Here is a 13,305-nt window from a genome sequence, read left to right on the forward strand (position 1 = left end):
GGTGGGGGGAGCAGGTGATGGGGTGAAGGAGAGCACCTGTCCTGTCGAGCAGAGCAGAGGGGCCTCTACGGAAGTGCCGAACTGCTGTATTTACACCTGAAATCGATACTACACTGTATGTTCATGAACAAATTCACTAATAAAAGTAAATTTGGGGGCGCCTGCATGGCTCAGTACGTTAAGCCTCTGCCTTCGGCTCGGGTCATGATCTCAGGGTCCTGGGATCGAGCCCCGCATCGGGCTCTCTGCTGAGCGGGAGGCCTGCTTCCTCCTCTCTCTCTGCCTGCCTCTCTGCCTACTTGTGATCTCTGTCTGTCCAATAAATAAAATCTTTAAAAAAAAAAACTAAAAAAAATTTTTAAATGATCCATCCCTTTAGATAACTGAGTGGAGTGAGGACCAGGTCTTTTTGGGCTTCTACCCCGACCCTGCTAGCAGCTAGATTGGAGCTGGGGTGTTAGGCAGCCTGCGATTTCCCCTGGCAGAGAGCGACATGCGAGGCTGCCGTGGAACCCGCCCCCCCCCATCTGCACTGGGACAGCAGCCTCTACACGATGCTCATGTGTTTTATTTATTTATTAAGTAGGTCCCACACCTAAGGTGGAGCCTAACACAAGGCTTGAACTCACAACCCTGAGGCCAAGACCCGCGATCAAGACCTGAGCTGAGATCTAGGGTCAGGTGCTTATGAGACACAGCCACCCGAGTGCCTCTCCTGATGCGTCTCTCCAGGGAAGAAAAGCAACCACACAGATGTTGGTTTTTTAATCCCATGACCGTTCTGGTTTTGAGCAGTTCAGTCCCTGTTAAATTGCACTAACTGTTACTTACGAATGGACTTTATGAGCCCATGCATTGACTTTTATGGTTGCTTTTCACCGGTCTTGGTTTGCATGTGTCGGATTCTGCAGAGGACTTTCGACTCTGCAGTCCCTGTGCGTGGGGTCAGATGAGAACCTCACCCAGTCCACCAATTCCGCACACATTTCAGCCACCAAGGTAGTTCAAACAGAGCTGTTTTTATTTCAGTTTCTAATTCTTGTTTTTTAAAAGATTTTATTTGTCAGAGAGAGCCAGTGCATGAGCACAAGCGGGCAGAGCAACAGACTCCCTGCCCAGCAAGAAGCCCCATGCGGGACTTGATTCCAGGACTCTGGGATCATGACCCAAGCCGAAGGCAGCAGTTCCACCACTGAGCCACCCAAGCGTCTCTCTAATTCCTGTTTCTAATGAAGCAAAATTTGTCTCTCCTCGGGGAACCAGGGACAGGATTCCTCTGTGCAGGCCTCCCTTTACCTAACTGCCACTCCACAGTCCTATCCCGAGTCTGGAAACATTCTGCTTTTCTCAATGTGCTTCCTGGCCACCACTCGCTCACCGCTCACATCATTCCCTTGACGCCTTCTGACCGAAGACTGCGACCATTCACACTCCTACCAGCAACGTGTGAAGGGTCTGATTTGTCCCCATCCTTATCAGCTTTTACTTAAAAAATAAAACCACCAATCTGGCAAGTACAAAGCTTTACCTCATTATTGTGTTTGTATCTCCTTATTTGTATTTTCCTGAGTTCTAGGGACTTTGAACTTTTTAATTTCAGAATTTAAGAATTACTTTGAATTTACTTTTATCCTTTATTCATTTTTTAATATTTTTCCCTTTTTAACTGAACTGTTTTATTTTGAAAATGTTAATATGGAAAAGAATAGAAAATCACATAATAAGCATCCTTGTAACCGCAGCCCAGAGTTAACAGATGTGAATATTTCACCATATTTGCCTCAGGTTTTTGTCAAATAAAATTAGATGTTAGAGATGTACTGGAGGCGCTACACCTTTTCCTGTCCCTCCCAGAACAAATGCAGTCACATGTCTAGTGTGTGCCCCAGGCCTTGTGTTTATGTTTCCATCACTTATATATGGGGCCATGAACCCTATGGAGTATTTGCTGTGTTTCTACATGTGCATAAATGAGGGGTTCCTGGGGGGGGGCCCAGTGGGTTAAAGCCTCTGCCTTCAACTCAGGTCACAATCTCAGAGTCCTGGGATTGAGCCCGGCATCGGGCTCTCTGCTCAGCGGAGAGCCTGCTTCCCCCTCTCTCCCTGCCTGCTTATGATCTCTCTCTCTGTCAAATAGATAAAGTCTTTTAAAAAAAAAAAAAAAAGGGTGTGTGAATGATGTCATGCTCATTATTGTGCTGAGACCAAGCCATATGAACAAACACAAATCCATGGTTTTCCAGCTCGGGTTCTGCCCCCCAGGGCAGACATGAAGGGCACAGGAAGACTTCCCACCCTGGACCCGCCTTATAAGAAACGCTGAAACGTGGTCTTTAAGCTGAGATGAAAGACCACTAATTTGTAAAATGAAAACCTAGGAAAATAGCACACTGGTAAAGCCAGGCATAGAGTCCGACTCAGAACACTGTAATGCAACTACTTAACACTCGCATAAAGGTTAAAGGACGAAAGTATTAACAATAACCATAACTACAATAACTTGATCATGGATGCTCAATAGAAAAAATGTAAATTGTGACATCAAAAAGCATAAAAGGTGGAGTGAAGGGTAGTCTTCTGTACGTGATCAAAAGTAAGTTGTTACCACTTTGAAGCAGACTGTCACACCTATCAGATGCTTCAAGAAAGCCTCAAGTGACACAAGGCTTGTCACCTCTCGTAGATGCGCACGCCATAGAGGGAAAGGAATCAGAGCTTGGCGCCATGGAAAATCACCAGTTCACAAAGGGAGGGAGCAACGCAGGGAAAAGGGAGCTACCGAACATCCGGAAAACAATGAACAAGATGGGAACACTAAGTCCTTACCTATCAACAATTACTTTACATGGAAACGGATCAAATTATTCGATCAAGAGGCACAGCGTGGCTTACTGGGTGGACAAGACCCAGCGGTCAGTGCCACCAGCGGAAGACTCCCGCGTCGGTGGGAATGTCAGTGGGTGCAGCCAGTGTGGAAAGAACTATGGGGGTTCCTCACAAAGTCAAAAGTAGAACTACCGTACAATCCAATAATTCTATTGCTGAGTATTTCCCCAAAGCCAATGAAAACGTTCATTTGAAGGGACAGATGCGGTCCTGTGTTTATGGCAGCACTACATGCGACAGCCCAGAGAGGGACCAGCCCACGCGTCCGTCTGTTCACAAATGCACGTACCCATCAAGGCAGTACACACACACAATGGAACATTCCTCAGCCACGAAAAAGGAGACCTTGCCACTTGCCACAACAGGGAAGAACCTAGAGGTATCACGCTAACTGAAGTAAGTCAGACAGAGAAAGGATTTCACGTACATGTGGTAGAAAGAAACCAAACACACAAAGAAACAGAAACATACTCATAAATGCGGAGAACAAACCAGCATTTGGCATGAGGAGGGAGGTGCAGGGTGGGCACAACAGAGAAGGGGCTGAGGAGGCACAGACCTCCGGGGTTACAGTACGGATGTCCCCGGGACGGAAAGTCCAGCACAGGGAGCACCGTGAGGACTGATGTCACAACAGTGCGATGACAGACGGTAACCGTACTTGCGATGGCGAGCACGGCGCGATGGGTAGAATCCGGACAAAGGAAACGGTATTTACATGTGTGTGTGAGTCCATGAATGCCCTTCAGCCATCTGAGGGAAGGAAACCCTGCCATCTGCCGCAGCAAGGCTGGTCTTGAGGGCATGGCGCTGAGCCAGTTCCAGGTGAGGACAGACGTGGTGTGCTCCCTGTCTCTGTGGAGCTAACAACGTGGCACTCACAGAGACGCAGGCAGTGGTCGACCGGCTGGGAGAAGTGGGGACCCGCTGGTCAGAAGGCACATGCTTCCCGTTAGAGCACGGATCTGTGCGCATGGGGACTACAGTTAACAACACCGACCCTATACTTGGAAGTGACTGCACGCATAGATGGCTGGTGTCCTTACCAAAACAACAGCAAAATGGTAATTACGTGGGGTGAAGGATGTGTTTACTGATCTCACCGTAGTAGACATCTCACAACACGTAGGCGCATCAAATCATCATGCTGTGCGCCATAAACCTTCGCGATGTTCCACGTCATTATCTCTCAGTAAAGCTGGGGGAGGAAAAGGTGCAGGCCTCCAGGGGCCGGGCAGACAAGAGGTAATAGGGAGCAGCGGGACGGTAGCCACGGTCTCCAAAGGCATTTACATTGCCATTATTTTTAAAATCACCAAGCCAGTCAAGAAAAACCTGTCTAAAAGGTGAATTCTGGGGGTGCCTGGGGGCTCAGTCGGTTACGGGCCCAACTCTCGACCAGTTCTGTTCCTTTTAGCGTTTGTTCTTCTCGGACAGGCAACACCTGGGGAGAGAACACTCCTGGACCCCTTGTCGCCTTGATACGCAGAAGCCGCAGGTGAAGGCACCCACCACGCCCCGGGCGGCAGGAACAGCTGTCTGCCGCTGTCGGCGAGGGGCGTGCGGAAGCCTTCCCGCCGCAGGCCTGCGGGAGGGGCATCTCTGCAGCGGGGGGGGGGGGGGGGGGGGGGGCCCCCGGGCCCCCGGGGGCGTGAGGCCCCGGACAGGGCGCAAGGTGCGGCCCGACGGCGCAGGGTGCAGCCCGACGGCGCGCGGGGCCGGCAGCTCCGCCGGGTCCTGGGGCCTGTCTTCCGGGGAATGAGCTCCGCTTCCGCTTCTCGGTGGACCGGCCCAGGGGTGAACTGAGGCCGCGGAGGGCCTGGGGCGGGGGGAGGCAGCGACGGGCGGCACGGTCTGCGCGCGGTACTCAGACCCGCACAGACGCGGAGGGGCTGCGGCCTCGCGCCCGCCCCGCTGCTCTTCCCCCGCGCGCCGTTCCGCGCCCGCCCCCGGGCTGCGCCCCCACCCCGTTCAGTCTCGCCTCCACCCCTCCCGCTCCGTCCCGCGCTCAGCAGCGCTTTCTGGCGGGATTTCCGCGGCTTTGCTCCGGTCTCCTGCCCTGCCCCAAAGATGCAGAACGACTACTCCTGCGTCACCAAGCCCCGCCTCTCAGCTCCCCGGTGCCCTCCTACTGCGGGCCTCGCGGGCTGGGAAAACCACCCTCCAGCGTTGCCCCTAGGGACGGTTTCCCTAAACCCAGCAGCTCGGAGAGCGCAGGCCTGGCGGAGGGGGGACCCGCCGAGGAGAACAGCGCGTAGAGGGGCAGGGGGGCTGGTGGACGGGTGCGGCCCGGGGGGGGGGGGGCGGGGGGTGCGGCCGGGGGGGGGGCGGAGGGGGTGCAGCGCGTCGGGGGCGCGGGGGCGGCGTGTGAACCAATGAGCGCGGCGTCGCGGGGCGGGGGCCGGGCGGGGGCCGTGAAGACTCGCAGAAGGGACGCGGGTGTGCCCGGGCACCTCCGGGAAGGAGGAGCGGGGGCGCCCAGCGCTCCGCCCCATACTCGGCTCCTGACTGGGCGGCGGTGCGCGCTCGCGGGTAAAGTGCGCCCTGAGAGCCGAGGCCTCCGTGTCCCACTCTCTCCTTTTTCGCTATTAGCCGAGGCAGCACTTTCGCCCGGCGAGGGGGCCCGAGAAGAGTAAACCCTGGCCTAGCCCATCCCTAACCCGACCAGGCGGCTTCCTCACACCCTCCTCCATCTCCCCCAGCCCCTCACCAGCCGCAGAGTGAGGGGTGTGCCATAACCGGGAGACAGCGAGGCCCCAGTCCTACGTGTCCAGCAGAGCCTGCAACCACCGCTGCCGTCGGGTCGGGGCACGGCCCCTCTAGTGGGGGCAGACTAAGACTCCAACCCAAATAACAGTCCACGCATCCCTGTCTTGGCGGGGCTCCGCTGGAAAACTACCCGCGTTCAGCAAGTCTGAGCCTCGACACCTCTTACGTCCGCCCCGAATCTTGCTTTACATGTGAGAATCAGGGACCCCAGGAGAGGGGAAGGAGGAGGGGACCCCTTCACCCGTGAGGCGCCCCCGCTCTGCACCCACACAGCAGCACGTGGTGAGATTAGGGCTCAATTACACGGAGGCTACGACATCTCTGGGGACAAGGAGGGCGTGGCTGGAAAGAGAAAGCCTGGGTCCGGCAGCACCCGGCGTGGAGATGGGAGGTAGGGGGCTGGACAGCCTGACCCGGGGCTTCCCCTTCCTCCTCACCTTCCCGCAGCCCCCAGGACTCTGGAAGAGGCCTCGGCCCACCCGGACCTCGTCATTTTCCCGGGTCTGAAGACATTAGCTCTGGACGCCCCTCCTCCGGGCGGCTCGGACGCACCCACCGATCCAGCGCGTGCGCAGGGCGGTATGGTGCGCGCGGGAGCCCTAAGCCTCTCCGCAGGCTCCACGCCTGGGAGGCGGAGCTCCGCGGGGCCTGGGGCGGGACCTGGCTGGCGGGCTTGGCCTCGAGCTGAGTGTGGGCGAGGAGCCCGGCGGGCCGCAGGGCTGGGCGCCCGCCAGGACCGCGCTCGGGGGTGTGCCCTGGTGCGTCGTCGAGGATCCCGAGTGCGGGATGTGGCCTTCCACGACCCCCACCAGCAACCGCCGCTACACCGTCCACGCCTCCTGCCCTCTGCAGGTGCCTGTTTCACGTCGCTCGGACGGTCCTGACCTGGAACTGTTCCTTTGCCTTCCTCTCTGCCTCCGCCCCGTTGTCCCCTCAGTTTGGGTTGTGCTGACGCTGGCATCCTTGAAGCGAGGCGTCCAGGACCCCTTGAAAAATGTTACCTCTAAGTGCTACCTAGGCCAGGCGCGAAGTCTCTGACCCCGCCCTAAATGTCCCTTCTTGCCTCGGTCTCCTTCTCCCCACCACGCCTGTGTCCGCCAGGACGCGCGAAACACGGGAACAGACTCCGCACCCGGCTGTTCATTGCCGCACAATGTGCGATAGGACAGACCAGACCGGACACAGAGCCAGCAGGCTGTGATGGAAACACTGCATCGGGAAGGACCTAGCTGCGTCCTGTGGCCGCGCAGACACAGAGGAGGCACAGCAGCACGGGGCCACCCCACTCTCCTCCCTCCTCCGTCACCCCTTTTCCCCAGGCCCCCAGCGGGCACTGGATGTAGCCTTGGCCCATCTGGATCTCATCCTTCCTGAGGATCTGAAGAACCTCCCCTTGGACAGTAGTTCTCCAAGAGACTCAGCCAGGTCTGCCCCTCGCCTCCATTTTGCAGATGAGGAGTATAGGAGGTCCTCCAGGATCTATTAACTTAACAAGGGGGGGGGGGCAGCAAGGTGGGAACAGACACCTCAGAGAAATGTAAAATACATATTTGTCTGCTTACTTACAGTTTTATAAGCGGAAGTGTAAACAAAAGGCTAACCAAAACAGTGACCTCTGGGGAGAGGAAAACCAGGGGGTAGAGACGGAATTGGTCTTTTCTGTGTGCGCCCTGTCTTGTAGCTTTGAGTTTGGAAACATGTAATGTTTTACATCATTACAAAGTAAAATGAAACAAGACAAATCGAACCTGTGTATGTAACTGGTAACTTAAACACCCAGAGAGGCATTACTTAAAAGTGCCTTTAAAATGCAGTAGGGGAGGGGCGCCTGGGTGGCGCAGTGGGTTAAGCAGCTGCCTTCGGCTCAGGTCATGATCTCAGGGTCCTGGGATCGAGCCCCCCATGGGGCTCTCCGCTCAGCGGGGAGCCTGCTTCCCTTCCTTTCTCTCTGCCTGCCTCTCCATCTACTTGTGGTTTCTCTCTGTCAAATAAATAAATAACATCTCTAAAAAAAATGCAGTAGGGGAAAAAAATTAAAAAATAAAATGCAGTAGGGGTGCCTGGGCGGCTGGGAGGGTTAAGGGCCTGGCTTCAGTTCAAGTCTTGATATCAGGGTCCTGGGACTGAGCCCTCCTCAGCAGGAAGTCTGCTAGACCCTCCCCTCTGCCCTTCCCCAATCCCACCGACCCTCCCCCTGCTCATGCTCTCTCAATCTCTCAAATGAATAAAATCTTCAAAAACAAATAATTAGAATTAGTGAGATATATTGAAAGAGAATTGCAAATAAAACATTTTTTTCATTTGTCATCCTGGTAATAAAAAACAACATTGGTGGGTCCCTGGGTGGCTTAACGACTTGGTTTAACGACTGCCTTCAGCCCTGGGACCGAGTCCGGCCCGGGGCTTGCTGCTCGCCGGGGAGCTTGCCTCTCCCTCGCATCCTCCCTCCTCTCGTGCTCCTTCTCTCTCAAATAAATAAATAAAATCTTAAAAATAAAAAAAAAAAAGTCTTGAGTCCATGATCACCGCTGAAGGGGGTATTGGACGTAGGAGAGTTCACCATAGAATTGTTTGTCATTTTGCTTAAGAAAACAGCTGACACGTTTAAAAAAGTGAAAACATTCTCCAAGTGTGGTCTCCCAAGTGTGGTCAATATTTGGAAGTGAACCCGACTCCAAACCCGAACATTCTCCCGCAGGAAGGATTCCGAGTCTCACCTGAGACTGGTTCCACCCGGAGTGGGGGTGCGTGTCGTTCCCCACTCACAAACAAACCCGCCTGCTCCTTCTACTTCCTCATACTCGGAAACCGAAATCAATCTCAGGTCCGGTTCCCCAGGAACCCTCACCGCCACCCACAGCAAAAATCTCCATTGATCGAGCCGCCCCGCGCCGCCCCGGGGAGGCGCCGGCCGGCCGCGCGCCTAGGTGGAGCCCCCCTGGGCAGCAGGTCCGCGGGGGCGGGGGTGCGGTGGCCCGCGGTTGGTAGGCGGCGGCCGTGGGGGGTCCTGCAGAGGTAGGTGGTGCTCCGCGGAGGTGGGGGGGGGGGTCCCGCGACGGTCGGGGTTCCCGCGAAGGTGGGTGTCCTGCGGGGTTGGGGAGCCCCAAGGAGGTGGGGGACCGGGGGTAGGGGTGGGGCTCCCGCGGAGGTGGGGGGGGGTCCCGGCGGCGGCGGGACCTGCGTGCAGAGCCGCCGGAGCGCGCGCAGACCCCGGAGCGGGTCGGCTGGGCAGGCTCCCCTCGCCGCGCGCCAGGCCTCGCCCATGACGTCAGCGCCCTCTCCTGCCCATAGGGACGTAGGTGAGGACTGGGGACACGCACCCCTGTGCACGCTCATTCAGAATCGTGCCCCTCTTGTTGACCTTGCTGTTTCACGACCCAGGCCATCCTGGACGGTCCCCCCCGTCCTAACCCCTGACACTCGGCGCAGACTCTAGAACGGGGTGGTTGACTCATTGACTAAACTGAAGCCAACCCCCAGAGTCTCTTTGCCGCAAAGGACTGATGTCTTGGAAATCTCATTCAAATTTTGTGGACCAGCTTCAGCCCACCTCCTCCAGGACGCCTCCCCCAGGCAGGCTTCCTGGGTGTTCCTGTCGGGAGGGTGCACACTCCCAAAGACGTTGCCCAAAGATGTTACGGGGCGTCCGCACTGACCACACTGTGCGCAGCCGGAGACAGAAGCAGGATTGACTGCCGCGGTTCACTTCCCACCGCCGTCTGGAGCTCCAGGCTGAGGGAGGGGGTTTCAGTCTGAGGGAGGGGAGGGTCTTCCACCGGGTGGGCCCCGAGCTCTGACCATTCCCTCAGACATCCCCGAGCACACCCCCCCCCACTAGGTTGCTTTTCCGAAGCTGACGGAGCTGTAGAGGGTCCCAGCCAACCCGCAGAGGATGGCCAGGAGGTCAGCGGGTCAGGGGGACCAAGGCCTGGATGTCCCTCCTCGGTCCAGGGTAGTTCCTGCCAACAACCTGTGGACAGACCTCGGCCCTCTCCTACACAGTTTCCTCAATTCCACACCCCAGATAGGACACCAATGCCGTCTTGAAGACAGAAGATCCCCCTACAATGCATGACAGAACGGCTGAAAGGGACAGTCCCTGCTTCCACCGCGCTGCATCCGCCTCGAACCCCAGCAGCCACTCTCGCGGAGAAATGCATGTCGCAAGCCCTGGAGCTCCTGCGCCCTCCGGGGGGCCTGGCAGCAGACCCTCCCTTGCGTCCTCTGCTTGCTGGTGCTTGCTGGTAGTTCGGGGGCTTCTCCCCACGCATGCGCCCCAGCGGTCTACACCTGCAGCTTCAGGGGGCCTGCTCCTGTGTCCGTGTGTCCAGGGTTGTCTCTTCTCCAGAGCCCAGCTGCACTGCACTCGTGTCCAGTCTCCCGGAGCCCTTGCTCGGGAAGGCCCTACTGCTAAACGGGGACACAGTCGGAGCCGCCGGAAGTCAGGACCTCCGCACAGCTTTCCAGCACACACAATTCGGTCTGTGACTCCTCCTGCCACCCTCTGGAGAGTGTCCTATGAACAGGAGGGAGATGATGGCCTTGGAAAGAGGGCCAAAGCCAAGATCTGGGATGACAAAGCATGGGGACAGGACAGAGGATGCCTTCCCCAAGAGGAGCCAGGGATGGAGGCCGGTATGAGGGGACTAGAGGGAGGGCAGGCAGGGTCTTCAAACACTGGAAGAGGAAGCAGCATCCTGGGGGTCCACCCAGCACCCCGGGGCTGAAGGGCCCTCTCCGGGGAGGGAGGGAGAGTGAGCAAGAGCTCCCCAGGCTTGGGGAAGCACCGAGAAAACTGGGGTAAGTGTGACGGAGGGACCAAGTCTGAGCCCCTTTCCCCATCATTCAGGGGTGAGGAGGGGGTGTGGCAAGGCATGTTCCTGATGATGGTTCAAGTTCATCTGGTCCTCTTGTGCCCCACCCCACCCCCAGATCTGGGCCATCGCACTGCCCTGTCTGGGTCTTGTCCTGGGGCTCCAAGCTGGGAGGGGGGTGCCTGCCGCGGGGCTCCACACTGCCCCCCCCAGACACCTGGCCCAGGCCACCATCCCACCATTGCCTGGAGCAGGCCCTCTGCCCTCATCTGTACCAGCCTCACCCCAGGCCCAATCCCTCCTCTGTGAGTCAAGCCAAGGTCACACCGTCCCCCACATCTTCTGACAGAGAGATCAAAGGGCTTTCTGGAGACCACACACAGACCCATCACCATTGGATTAGAACGGCCCTGTCAGCTGTTCCTGTTTTTCCATGTCTCCATCCATCAGTCCATCTTGTGATTTTACTCATTCTAAAGTGAGCCGCAGACAAACGTTGTTTTAAACCTCTTTTTTAAAAAAGATTTTATTTATTTATTTGACATAGAGAAATCACAAGTAGGCAGAGAGGCAGGCAGAGAGAGTGGGGGAAGCAGGCTCCCCGCAGAGCAGAGAGCCTGATGCAGGGCTGGATCCCAGGACCCTGGGATCATGACATGAGCCAAAGGCAGAGGCTTAACCCACTGAGCCACCCAGGCGCCCCTCCAATGATCTTTTAAAAGATAATCTGCACCACATCAAAAACGAATGTACTATATGTTGGCTAACTAAACATTCTAAAAAATTTTTTAAAATAAAATGTTCAAGGGGCACCTGGGTGGCTCAGTGGGTTAAGCCTCTGCCTTCGGCTCAGGTCATGGATTGAGCCCCATGTCAAGCTCTCTGCTCAGCGGGGAGCCTGCTTCCCCCTCTCTCTCAGCCTGCCTCTCTGCCTACTTGTGATCTCTGTCAAATAAATAAATAAAATCTTTAAAAAAAAATAAAATGTTCAAGCTTTTTCCGATAAACAGCAAATGTTGTCAACGACAAGAAGAATAAAAAGAAGGTCATGGGCCAGGGTCTTTCGACAGATAGATGCTCCGGGCTCCTTTTTGCTGAAGTGTAAAGACTCGGAGAGCCTCTGCAGGTGCCCCAGCCTGGCCCCTCCCCCAGCCAGCTTCCTGTTTTTTCTCCCCGAAGATCCAAGGCTGTGAGTGGCCCCTCTCCCCATGCTGTGCGCTCTCCCCAGCCAGCTCTGGTCCCTTCTCATGGGACTGTCCCCACTCCAGACATCCTACTAGTGTTCCTGAGCATCCTCGTGAGCTGCCCCCAGGCCAGGCCTCAACCACCATGTACTTCCGTGACTCACAACCACCTGTTTCATGTGTCTTCCCACTCTGGTCCCCAATGGACAGCTTCCCCAAAAATCAGGGATCCCACTTCATTTGCCGATTGTCCTTGGCACCTGCGACAGGCTGGCGTGTGTGCGTGGCCAATAAATATTTGTTGGATGAATCCACAACTGGTTCCGGGCCTCCTGCCGGCTCCCCGGCCTTGGTGCCATCTGTGCCCACACAGCCTGGGTCCAGGGCCTCAGCGTGGGTCCAGCGGGTCTGAAGGAAGGCAAGAACAGTGCAGGCCCGGCAGCAGGAGCGAGTGGGCACCGCAGGGAACGGTGCAAGAGAGCCGCAAAAGATCAGTTCAGGGCTAGCCCCAAGACAGGGAGCTTTATTTTGAGTTAAAAGTAATCAAAATGCAGCAGATGCCAGAAAAACTGTCTTCCAGGTCCTCCCTGCCTAAATTTCCGTTGGAAAGGAAAGGCTGTGCCTGGAAGAAAGCTGTTCACAGAGGCTCCCCTTGACCTAAGAAACGCACCTGCTTAATGGGCCACCTTTGTTTTCACCTTCCTGCCAGAGGCCCTCTTCCCCTTTGCAGCCTCAGACCCTCCCCTCTCCGTGGGGCTAGAAGCCCCCTGTGGTCTCATTGCCTTTGGGATTTCCAGGTCTGCACGGAGCCCCCATGCCTTAGCTGTTACCTTTGGTTTTCTCCTGTTAATCTGTCTCCTGTCGCTTCAGTTCTTAGTCCGGCCGGTGGGACCTTGACGGTGAGAGGAAGGTCCCTGGCGGGGTTACAGGGTTTGGGCGTGCCTAGGCTTTGTCAGACCAGCTTCTGGTCGGCAGAGGCTGCTCTTCCGTTCTGGGGGCGGGGGGAGCTGGGAAAAGGATGAATAAGGGGTTGAGGCGTGTGTCTGCGTAGATACCAGTTCCGTGTAAACACCTTCTCCAATAGAGCAACTCTCAGGTTAACCTTAACCTCCCGGTGCCCAACCCCCAGCGGCCATACAGTCCCTGGTCTCCCTGGGGCTTTCAGCCCTCGTGGTCACCACCCCCTCAGTCACGGCAGGGGCGGTGACCCTGGGCAGTGGGGAAGCTGCCTTGGGTGGCCTCGGCCGCAAGCCCTCCCTCTGGGCTTCTGGCCTGCGGTCCTGGCCGGGCTGTTTCTGTTTGTCACCCTCCCCGGTATCACAGCCTCCCAGGGACTCCAGAGCTACTCATTTGAGCCCCCGAGGAAAACCTATTAGATACGAATTCTTTGTTGGCTTTGTGACAGTGACCTCTGACTGGACAGGTTCAGCTCCCTGGACCCCAAGGGCCTTGTTGTCTCTGCTCCCTGCCTTTTGGGGTGATGACCTCACCCCTGCCATCAGTTTCTGGGATCCAGTGACTCACCGCAGATCCCCGGCACCTGAATTCCCCGGGGATGCTTTCTAAGGACATGGGGCCATGACCTTTCCTCCTCAGCCCAGAGCTTCTGTCCTCGAGTGCCCTCCTGCACCCACGGCCCCTGCCCCTGCCTC

This window comes from Mustela nigripes, chromosome 5, assembly GCF_022355385.1.
Source record: "Mustela nigripes isolate SB6536 chromosome 5, MUSNIG.SB6536, whole genome shotgun sequence".
Lineage (NCBI taxonomy): Eukaryota > Metazoa > Chordata > Mammalia > Carnivora > Mustelidae > Mustela > Mustela nigripes.